The sequence below is a fragment of the Beta vulgaris genome, chromosome 9 (genome assembly GCF_026745355.1).
Source record: "Beta vulgaris subsp. vulgaris cultivar EL10 chromosome 9, EL10.2, whole genome shotgun sequence".
NCBI classification, from domain to species: domain Eukaryota; kingdom Viridiplantae; phylum Streptophyta; class Magnoliopsida; order Caryophyllales; family Amaranthaceae; genus Beta; species Beta vulgaris.
The window spans coordinates 23,477,439-23,488,448 of record NC_079210.1 but is presented as its reverse complement, the minus strand read 5'-3'; the positions used below and the strand labels follow the sequence as shown (position 1 = coordinate 23,488,448).

Sequence of the window (11,010 nt, the reverse complement as noted above, 5' to 3'; positions counted from 1 at the left end):
TAGAATATTTATGAGAACGAAAACGAATATTTTAGGGCATGTTCGGTATTACTGTGGTTTTCTGTTTTTTGGTTTTTTTGATTTTGAAAGTCATATGATATATGTCTTATAATGAAAAAAAATTAGTCAAATTTATTGGGAACATGATGATTTTGAAAACTGACAACTAAAAAGTGAAAACCACTTTTTCTGATTTGCTGTTTTTGGTTTTTAGGTTTCAAAAAAACTGAAAACTGAAAATAAAAAATGATAACGAACGGGACTTAGTGTTGAAATGGAACATTGCAGGAATTCAATTATGAAAACGAATATTTTACTTTTGAAGTGGAACATTACAAGAGTACACTTACAAAAACAAACATTTTACTATTAGAGTGAAACATCACCAGAATTCAATTACGAAAATGAACATTTTACTGTTGAAGTGTAACGTTACCATAATTAATTACTTAAATAGAACATTTGCTCATCAATGATAGAACATATTTTATGAAAAATAGAAAATATTTTTTTGTTGAAAAATAAGCTGTAAATAAACATTCTTTAAATAAAACATTTGCTTATCGAAAATAGAACAATTTTCACGAAAAATAGAACATATATTTCTGCCAAAAATAAGCTTAAAACGAATATTTATTGAAATAAAACATTGGATTATTGAAAATAGAGCAATTTTCATGGAAAATAGAACATATATTTTTGCTGAAATATATGCTTAAAGCGAACATTTTTATTTATTTATATATTTTATAAGGAAAGAGAAAAAACTAAGGTGGTTGTCATGAAGTGGGCCACCCTAAAAAATCCTTTCTGATGATTGCAGAGAGAGAGAAATCAATACCATCAAACCAGTAAGTGAGAGAAGTCCTTGAATGACTTCTGTGAGCCACCCAGTTCGCAGCAGCATTAGCCTCCCGAAATACGTGCCCAATTTTCACGAAATATAGAACATATTTGTCGCTGAAAGATATGCTTAAAACGAATATTTGTTTAAATAGAACATTTACTCATTGAAAGTGGAACAAATTTACTAGGTGCACCACCATGCATACCATGCTCCTGGAAGCACAATAGAATTTTTATGAGAAACGCCTATATGTGAAGTTGAAGGTGCAGTGAAGATTCGAATAATAATACTTGGGTCAGTCACACCTTAAATATAAGTGTGGTTGCGCGCGTATTAGCATGGTAGTTCATTTTCAAAGGATTATATCTCACTCGTTCCTTATTGGAATCGCGCTTTTGACCTTGCATCATAAAGGTATTGAACCAAAATTTCATCTCCAATACTTGAATCTTCCAGATATATTGAGTATATTGTGACATATGTCCTTTTGAAGTTGACCCTTGTGCACAAACCATTTTGAACAAATAGAGTTACTTTTATAGTCTTATGAACAAATGGAGTTACTTGTATGAACACTAGGGGAAAAAAAAGGAAGGGCTGCGCTTTTTCTAAAAGCGCAGCCCTACTAGTGAAGGGTTGCGCTTTTGTACAAAAGCGCAGCCCTACACAACAGAAGGGCTGCGCTTTTTTATAAAAGCGCAGCCCTTCACTCAGTAGGGCTGCGCTTTTAGAAAAAGCGCAGCCTTTCTTACTTCAGAAGGGCTGCGCTTTTTCTGAAAGCGCAGCCCTACTAAGTGAAGGGTTGCGCTTTTATAAAAGGCGCAGCCCTTCTGACTAAGTAGGGCTGCGCTTTTGAAGAAAAGCGCAGCCCTTCTTAAAAAAATTTGAAAAATTCAAGTTCGCGGGCTTCAAATATTAAGCGGGATTCATCAAATATATCCCTCATTCTTCTCTCTCATCTCTCACGTCCCTCATTATTCCTTTTCCTCCTTCTCTCACATCCCTCCTCCCTCTCCTCCTTCTCTCTAATCCTCTCAAAAACTCCCAGAAATGTTGCGACAAAAACGCTGAAATGATTTGCACGAATCATGCCGACGGAGTCCGATTGCCTATTGTGATACCTTTTTAAGCCATCCGAGTTCGTTTAAGCCTCCAAATAGGCATTTTAAGTTTTTTCGAAATTTTTTTTCCCTTAAATTATGTATTAGGGTTTTGTTTTATGTATTTAAACATTATTAGGTTAATGTTTGGAGGTATTTCTTGTATTTTCAGATCTATAATGTTCTTGTATACTTCTCTTTGTTTATATATTTTGATTAATGTTCTTGTATACTTCTCTTTATTTTGATTAATGTTCTTGTATACTTCTCTTTGTTTATTTTGATTAATGTTCTTGTATACTTCTCTTTGTTTATTTTGATTAATATTCTTGTATACTTCTCTTTGTATATAATTTCTTGTATTTTCATCTTTGTTTTGATTAATGTTCTTGTATACTTCTCTTTGTATATTTGTTTTTGTTCCTTTTTTTCATTTTCGTTTCATTCTTTTTTTTGCTTTGGGTTTAGTATTTTCGTTTCGTTTCTCTTCTCTTCTGTTTAATTTCAGAAAATGTGAGATTATGAGTAAAAAAATGTCAAAAAAATTTTTTTTTTTTTTTTTTTGGTAGGAAGGGCTGCGCTAGTTAGGAAAAAGCGCAGCCCTTCTAGCTTAAGGGCTGCGCTTTTTTAGCGCAGCCCTACTTAAAAAGTGAAGGGTTGCTACTGAAAGGGCTGCTGTCAAAAAGCGCAGCCCTACAGGCCTTTTTCAGCGCAGCCCTTCTTCATTTTTCCACTAGTGGAATATGGTGTTACTCCTAACATTAAAATGGTGTCCCCAGGGTACTATTAGTCTTCGGGAGTATACCTATAAGTTTACCGAACTGTCCAAATTTGTTACCCCTGTTGTGACATCAGAAGCTAAGCGTATAAACAGGTACATCAAGAAAATGGATCATATGGTGAGGACCTATGTCCTGAGTTCTGGTACTTCGACCTTTCAGTGAACCTATGAGATTGCTCTGAGTATCCATGCCTCTATAAAGGAAGAAGAGTCTGCGAGAGTGGTTGCTTCAAAGAAGCCTGCTTAGACTTATGTTCAGGGTGCGGCTTAGAAGTCAAGGTTCGATTCTAGTAGTCGAGGTGGCTATCAGCAAGGTTATGATTCAGGGTCCAGGCACAACTATGATTTGACTAAGTGTCGGAGGTATTAGAAGGATGTTCATCCGGATAAAAAATGTGATGGTATCGTAGTGACTTGTTTCTACTACAAGGAGATGGGGCATAAGTCTTTCTATTGTCCTAAAAATCTGAGTGCTACATCTTCTGTTGTTAGTCCTGCAAAGCTAGATGGTGCTTCTATTTCGCCCAAGAATAGGATTTTTGTGATGACACGGGTTGCAGATGTTCATCCTGATGTGATCACTGGTAGTTTCTTTGCCAATAATGTGCCTACTTATGTTTTTATTTGATATAGGTGTCACTATCTCTTTCATATATAGTTCTTTTATAAAAATGTTGATCTCACTGCTAGTTCTCCTGTGAGGAGTATCTTATCTCTTCCATCTTGGTCAAAATTACCTATGTTAGTCGGAGTACAAGAATATTCATCATGTGGTTACCTTTCGGCCGACCTTAAGGAGCTTGATTTGACTGAGTTCAATGTTCTCCTGGATTTGGACTGGTTGAAGCTAGAATTCCTCATCGCCATATAAAGCCAAGTCATCGAGTCCAATCTGCTTACATAGTCCAGTCCAGTCAATGTCTGCATTTACATACAGTTAGGCCCATACCACTCCAAAGCACATAACTTTTTCCTGTTTCTATCTATCATTTCCATTTCCCATTTTCCATTTTCTTTTCTCATTTCACATTTCCGTTTCCTATTTTTCCCATTTATTATTTTTCATTTCTCATTTTGGGTAAAAAATGCCAACTAGGGGGTAAAAAAAAGGGTCAACGTCAGTAAATGGTAAATTTGGCCGGAAATTCATAAAGTGGTTCATGTTCACAATCCGAAGTATTTTATTAGGTCCTTTTTGACAAAAAAAAAAATTATTAGGTCCTTCCCCACAAAATTTGTATTTTATTAGGTCATTTATGACAAAAAAACCTAAAACTTATAAGTAAGGTCCATTATGTTCAGGACAAGTCATGAGGTTATAACTTGGGAACGTGCAACAAAGAGGAGACAAGGTCAACCTACTCTAAGACTCGTCAAACGAATTCTCACTTTCTCAGACAAATCTTCCAAAACTTCTGAGTTATCATCCGATATGGAGACAATTCTGAACGACTCAATGCAATCATGGCTCAACTCCAACTGATGAACTCTTGTCTTGAGGAGTAATACAAAGTTATCAGAATACTGGGAGAGAAATCGACAAATAAGGAACAAGAACGGGATGAGACTCCACCACCAACACCTCCTTTCAAGTTCAAGATGGATTTGAGTTTCGAAAACCTCGATCGATTGATCCAATCAATTCCTGCACTCGAAAGTTAGGCTCATTGTCATGACATCATTGATCCTGAACTGACGAAAAAGCTCCCTAAAAAGGTAGCATCTTGTGACCTCCCAAAATTCAAAGGGGGTCGAAAACCCAAATGATCATTCAAGAGCCTTTTCCATCTCTATGACTCTCAAAGGCATGAAAGGACCTGTTTGCTTATGTTTTTCCCCCCTTCCCCCCTAAAGTTGGATGCACATCCATCCAAGTGGTTCAGATTGCTGAACAAGACAAAGCTCAATGACAGGGACTTCATCAAAGAAGAGTCCCACAAGTAATATATATAGAACACTCAGCTTTCTATTGGTCTTCGTGAGTTGGAACAAAACTCCAACTAAGACTTCGTCACCTTCCGTAATAGATGAAGGGAAAAAGCCAAACAGATTACTAACATGCCATCTGAAGAAGACTAAGTCCGACAGGTAATCCACAACCTGTAGTCTAAGTACGGAGAACACATTAAATTCCAACCTATAGAGTCTTTCACGAAGCTCTACAAGGTGGACCTACAGATTGAAGAAGAGGAGCAAGCCTCTAAGGATAACGTTCCAATAACAACTCTTTCAAGAAGAGTAATAACAACAATTCTAGCTGCAATAACAAAGAAGCCAGTGCCTTGAACACTTAAAAAAAAGGTTTATCAAAGGCCTCAAAGAATCGTCATTCCTTTAGATATGTCCCTACAAGAAGCATTCACTAGGCTTCGTGCAAAGGGAGTTCTTCTGCCTCTTGGCCCTACTCCAAACCCTGCTCCCGAGAATAGGTTTAGAAAGTGAATCCTAATTCTTACTACAAGTACCACCAAAGAAATCGGCATCTGACGTTGCAATGTTGGACTTTGAAGCACCCCTACAAGATATGGTTATTGAAGATGGTAGATTGTCAGTTCCGCCTACAGCAAAGGCTAACATCAACAACAACCTCTTTGTAATATTTCGAAATTAAAATTGTTTAATTAATTAATTAAGAAGGTTAAAATTTTGGTTACTAATAATAACTAAAGAAACATCTTATGAAATTTATATTGCTAAATGAAATCAAAATTTATGAAGTAGGTTAATGAATTACTAACAATTAACCATTAATGAATTGATTTAACAACAATATGTATTGAAGAATTCTGTTAAAACAAAAAGGGAAATTAAAGCAAAATAAAGCAAAAAAAAAAAAAAAAAATTTCATTCCCACTACCCTTCTGTCTCCCTTCTCTTGTTCCCTACTCTAGCTCCCTAGGGTGAGGAGCCCCCAACCATCTTACAAACCACCTTAACCTTGTTACCTACAATTTATCTGTAAGTATTAAGTGAATTAGGGATGGAATTCACAACACAAAAACCACAAAATCACAAAAGCTCCACCTCAAATCTCTCGGCACAACCACACCACCACCACATGTGCACTACTTTTTAGCGCGACTCTTTTCTCTCGACCACCGGGAACACCGCGCCGGCATCCCTGCTACCCCAGCGCCGCACAAGCTCTCCTTTTTCCTTCGTTCTCTTCTTCGCTTTGTCTGCTTTACTGTTGCTCCTGCTCGTCGTTTCACCACCCTGTTAGCTGCTGTAACCTTGCCGAACCCACACTGCCACCACCGAACCTAGAGCCCAGTCTCATTGGAGCTCCCCGAACTCCCCTATTGCGTTTCTCCCCTGCTCTTGAGGCAAAGGTAAAACTACCTCTTATAGTCTTATTCCCTCAAAAAAATTAGATTTTCATTTTAAAAGTTTATGTCCATTACCCATTGTTAGTTAGTTTAAGTTGGGCTTAAAAACTGATTCCATTAGATAAACCAGTTTCATTTAATTTGTTACATGAATTTTGGTTGGGCTTAAAATCTTATTTGCTTAGTTAATCTACTTAACTAGTTATTGGGCTAATTTTATATAAACTAAATTGATTTAGTGTTCTATTAAACCTTGCTACTTTAATTTGTTCATTACAAATAATTATTGAGCTTAAAATTATTTGCTTAAGCTAACCTATTTTAGTTAAATGGGTAATTTGCTAGGTTTGGGCTTAAGTGGACTGATTTATTAATTATATTTAAACCACTTAATTTAGCTAATACTTTAACTAGTTGGGCTAATATAATATTAAGAATTACTAAGTAACCACTAGTTCTTGTACTCTGAATTTTATAATTGAATACTAGAACAGTTTAGTTTGTAAAAATGACTTTCCCTTTAGTTCATAAGTTAATTGACAACTATTGTAGTATATTAATGTTAATATTTTTGGATAATTAGATTAATTATAATAATTCATTTAGTTTAGTAGTAACCATGCCAAAATTGATAATGGTATATAACAAGTGATTTGATGAACCTCCATATATCATTAGTTTAAATTTGTGAATCATATTAGAGTTTAGAAATATAATGTTGTCATAATGTGAGTGTTGTTAAAATGAATTAATTTAGTAACATGTACTTAGAATTTAATATAGCATGAAAGAATTAGATTATAAAGTCATATTTACAAGTCACTAAACATGGATTGTAAATCAAGATTAATCTTTATCAATGTCACCTAAATATGACTCTTAAGTTTTAAAAATATTGACGATAACGACATGAATATTATTCAAAAATATATATGCTTATTAATTACGCCCAAGTATGACTCGTCTAATTAAAAAGGTCTTAAGAGTAATCACTTAAGTAATTTTACGGCCTAATGAAAGAATGTTTAAGAAAATTCCAAGTCTAATGAATTAGTAATAAATTTCATTATTCAACTCTTGATTACATTAAAGGAAGGGTATATTACAAGCCTCCCCGACTATCAAGAAACTTAACTACAATAACAAGTAACGTCTACTGCTAGCACCCACATTCTCCTTATGAATATGTTTTATGATATGATTATTGTTGATGTATCTATGGATTGCGGGATATGAAATGTTATTATGAAATATTTTATGAAATCCTAATAATATGAAAAGTATGTCTTTCTGCTTGAAAGAACTATGGCAACTTTATGTTATGATTCTATTATTAAATTCTAATGTATGATTTCTGAAAAATACCTAAAAGTCATGAAACATGATAAATAAAAGTGAAAGATGGTTCTTGGCAGTATTTTGTTCAATTGGTCGTGCACCTTCTATCTAACGGTTCTTGTCACCTTCTATTGGGGTACATATATAGTCTCCCGTGACACCCGTATGCGGCTATGCCACCTTTTGTTGGGGAATAATAATCTCCCGTGGCACTCGTATTATCCCTAGTGGAAAAAAGCCCATCTGATGCGGTCAAAATCGAGCATACTGATGCGGTTTTGGTCTGTATCGGATGGGCTCGCAGCAGGTCCAAAATATTTACTGATGCGGTTTTGCAAGGAACTGCAGCAGTAAACTCTGATTTTAATTAAAAAAAATAGGCACCACACTCAGTAGGTTGCAACACATTTGTGCGAACAAATTCAAAATCATGGTATCCCAATGTAAAAAAAAAAAAAACCGCCGCAATCTAATCTCATAATACGAATGGCAACTTGCGAAATTATGAATAAAAATACGAAATATACAAAATTATAAACAGGGAAAGATATACAAAATCATAAATAAACAAAAATTGCAAACCAAATATACAAAATAACGAACTAAATAAACTAAATATACAAAAACAAAATTAAAACATCCATTAACAAGATACGAAAAAAAAAACGTAAGCCTAAATACAAAAAAGAATCTAGATCTGGAATTGCAAACGAAAATTGTGAGTCTAATTGCAAAGATATAACGAAATATATTAGACCATAGATTTGGAATTACAACTAGATTAAAAAACGCAAAAGAAAAATCTGTAACTAAAAAGTGAAAACCTCCAAAATCGTTTTTGAGGCGGCGACGAACACTTGTCAGCGACAAAGATTGAGAGAGGAGATGACAATGGCGAGTGACAAGAGACAAGTAAGAGGGGCTTTGTTGGTGTTCGTTGATGAGAGAATCGTCCGTGAAGAACCATGAACGAAAACAACGAACGAAGAGAATCGCCAGTGAAGAACCATGAATAAAAACAACGAACGAAGAGAATCACCGGTGAAGAACCATGAATGAAAACAACAAACGAAGAGAATCGCATGCTAGATCTAGCTTAACGAAGAGAATCGAAGGGAAAACCTAAAAAAACGTTGTTGATGATGAAGGGGTGGATGAGAGAGGTAAGGGGAGGGGGAGGGGGAGGATGTGAGAGGGAAGAGGAGGGGGTTTAGGGTTTCAGTGAGGAGAGGTAAGGGAAGGGGGCGGATGAGAGAAGGAAGAGGAGAAAGTTTAAGGTTTCAGTGAGGAGAAGGGGCTGAGAGAGAGAGAGAAGAGGTTTAGGGTTTGAGAGGTGAGGGAAGAGGAGAGACGTGAGTGGGATGGGGGTTATAAGAAGGAGTGAGTTGGGGATTATAAGTGGGTTGCGTTTCATTTTTTAAAAAAAAAATAGGAAAATTTGATGCGGTCCACCAAACCGCATCAGATTTTCAAAAAAACCGCATTAGTTTGTTTAATCTGATGCAGTCCACAAGAAGACCACATCAGATTGTCCTCCCAGCTTTCCCTCCCATTTTTAATGTTGATTGTCGGATGCGGTTTTACAAAAATCGAATTTGTTACTAAATGACATATAAGGTTTTTTTCACTAGTATATTTATGACACCTTCTGTTGTGGTACAATAGTCTCCCATGGCACCTGCAGTCAGTTATGCAACCTATAGTTGGAGAACTAAAGTTTTCCATGGCTTACCTTCTGTGATACTCGCCAAGTTACCCATATGATTTAAGTAAGATGGAAAGATAATGATGAAGCTTATGATATGATTGTGAAATGACCTGATAAGATTATGTAATGAGCTGATCTAATTATGAAATGGTCTTACTGTTTCTCTGCTCCCTGTTTGTAAATATAATGAATTAAAATGCTTTTACGATGTCAGAGTAGCATGATACTGAACCTCGGCTCCTTACGTTTTTGTTTTTTGTTTTAGGTACTGATGATGATAACGGGATGGCGTAGATATGGGGAGTTGTTTTAGTTTTAAGCTTTCTTAAAACACTTATGAGTAAGTTTATATGTTTATATCAAACTAAGTTAGTTGCTAAGTTTCAACTTAGTTTTTAATTAATGGATAATTATGATGCTTTCAAGCTATATTATGATTAACACTAGAGGAAAAAACTGGAAGAGTTGCGCTTTAGGGGCTGCGTTTTTAGAAAATGCAGCTCTTAAGTATGAAGGGTTGCAGTTAACCGGAAAAAGCAGCCCTTTTGATACGAAGGGTTGCGGTTTTTAAGGTAACCACAACCCTTTATGTGAAGAGTTGTGGTTTCTCAATTAACCGCAACCATTCTGAAACGAAGGGTTGCGGTTTAATGACGCCCGTAGCCCTTCACTGAAGTGAAGGTATGCGTTTAGCCCAAAAAAATACAGCCCTTCACTTTAAAAGGGTTGCGGTGAAGGGCTAAACGCAACATTTCCCTTAACTAAAAAAATATGTGCACGCACTAATTTACTAAAAACTACACGAATTTCCCTCGCTCGTTCACTTTCTCCCTCCCTCGTTAGAAATACTGTATAGGCTTTCAATCATTAGGCAAAGTGATCCTTGACCATGCGAGAGCGGCTAGGTGATCTTTAAGGGAGGTAATGTTCGAGAGAAATTACATATGCCCTAGATAAATTGATTTATTAGGTAGTTGTTATTCGTCCCTGATTTCCCGAATGGTATGCATAGTGATCCATAATCCTAGCTCTTTATTAATTGATGAGATGGTATAGTGTCAGACTTGTCTGACAAACCATTCTCTTCGGACGAAACCACGCGCGTCTTAGTTAAAAGCAGCAAAACAATATCAAGACCAAATGAAAGAAAAACAACACAAGCTGAAAGAATAATAAGGCTAACTGAAACAAAGTAAAATGAAACCTGAATGAAAAAAGAAGCACTAACTGAAAGAAAAAAAGAACCAAGTGAAATAAACAAGCAACAAAATGAAACATAAACAAACCAAACACCCAAATAAACACACCAACTAAAAACAAATACACCATTACCAAAAGAAAGGTAGTAATATGTAAATACCAAAGAAGCTAGAAGCTAAATACTAAACAACTGAAACACATAAAAAATCACATGAATCATTAAACAAACCAAATAAACAAATTAAACAATTCAATAACAATCTGAAAGAATTTACGCACCAACTGAAAGAATACAAGAATCAACTGAAAGAATACAATAATCAACTGAAAACATCAAAAAATCAAAGAAAAACAAAATCAAAAATACCAAATGAAAGATAGAAATGTCTAAATGAAAGAAAAACAACATCAAATGAAAGGAAAACATATGTGAATGATACAAAACAACAATTAAAACACACCAAAAAAAAAACAAAATATGTAAATGAAACAAAGACAACATCAACTGAAACAAAAACATAATAAAATGAAGAAATATATATCTAAATGAAACAACAAACAAATAAAATGAAAAACAACATAAACACTATGAAATGATAAAATAACAATACCAACTGAAAAAACACTTAACTAAATGAAATTAGTACAGCTACTAAATGACAACAACATCCATCACAATCAAAGCAAAAAAATCAACAAAGTAAACA

At 35.1% G+C, this 11,010-nt stretch overlaps 1 long non-coding RNA gene across 1 annotated transcript; it reads left to right on the top strand.

The window, feature by feature from the left end:
- Positions 1-5,423: 5,423 nt before the first annotated feature.
- On the top strand, positions 5,424-10,759 carry LOC125493345 (uncharacterized). The gene is made up of 2 exons (XR_007269899.2): positions 5,424-6,060; positions 9,369-10,759. It is a non-coding gene; the product is annotated as an uncharacterized LOC125493345 (long non-coding RNA).
- Positions 10,760-11,010: the final 251 nt, after the last annotated feature.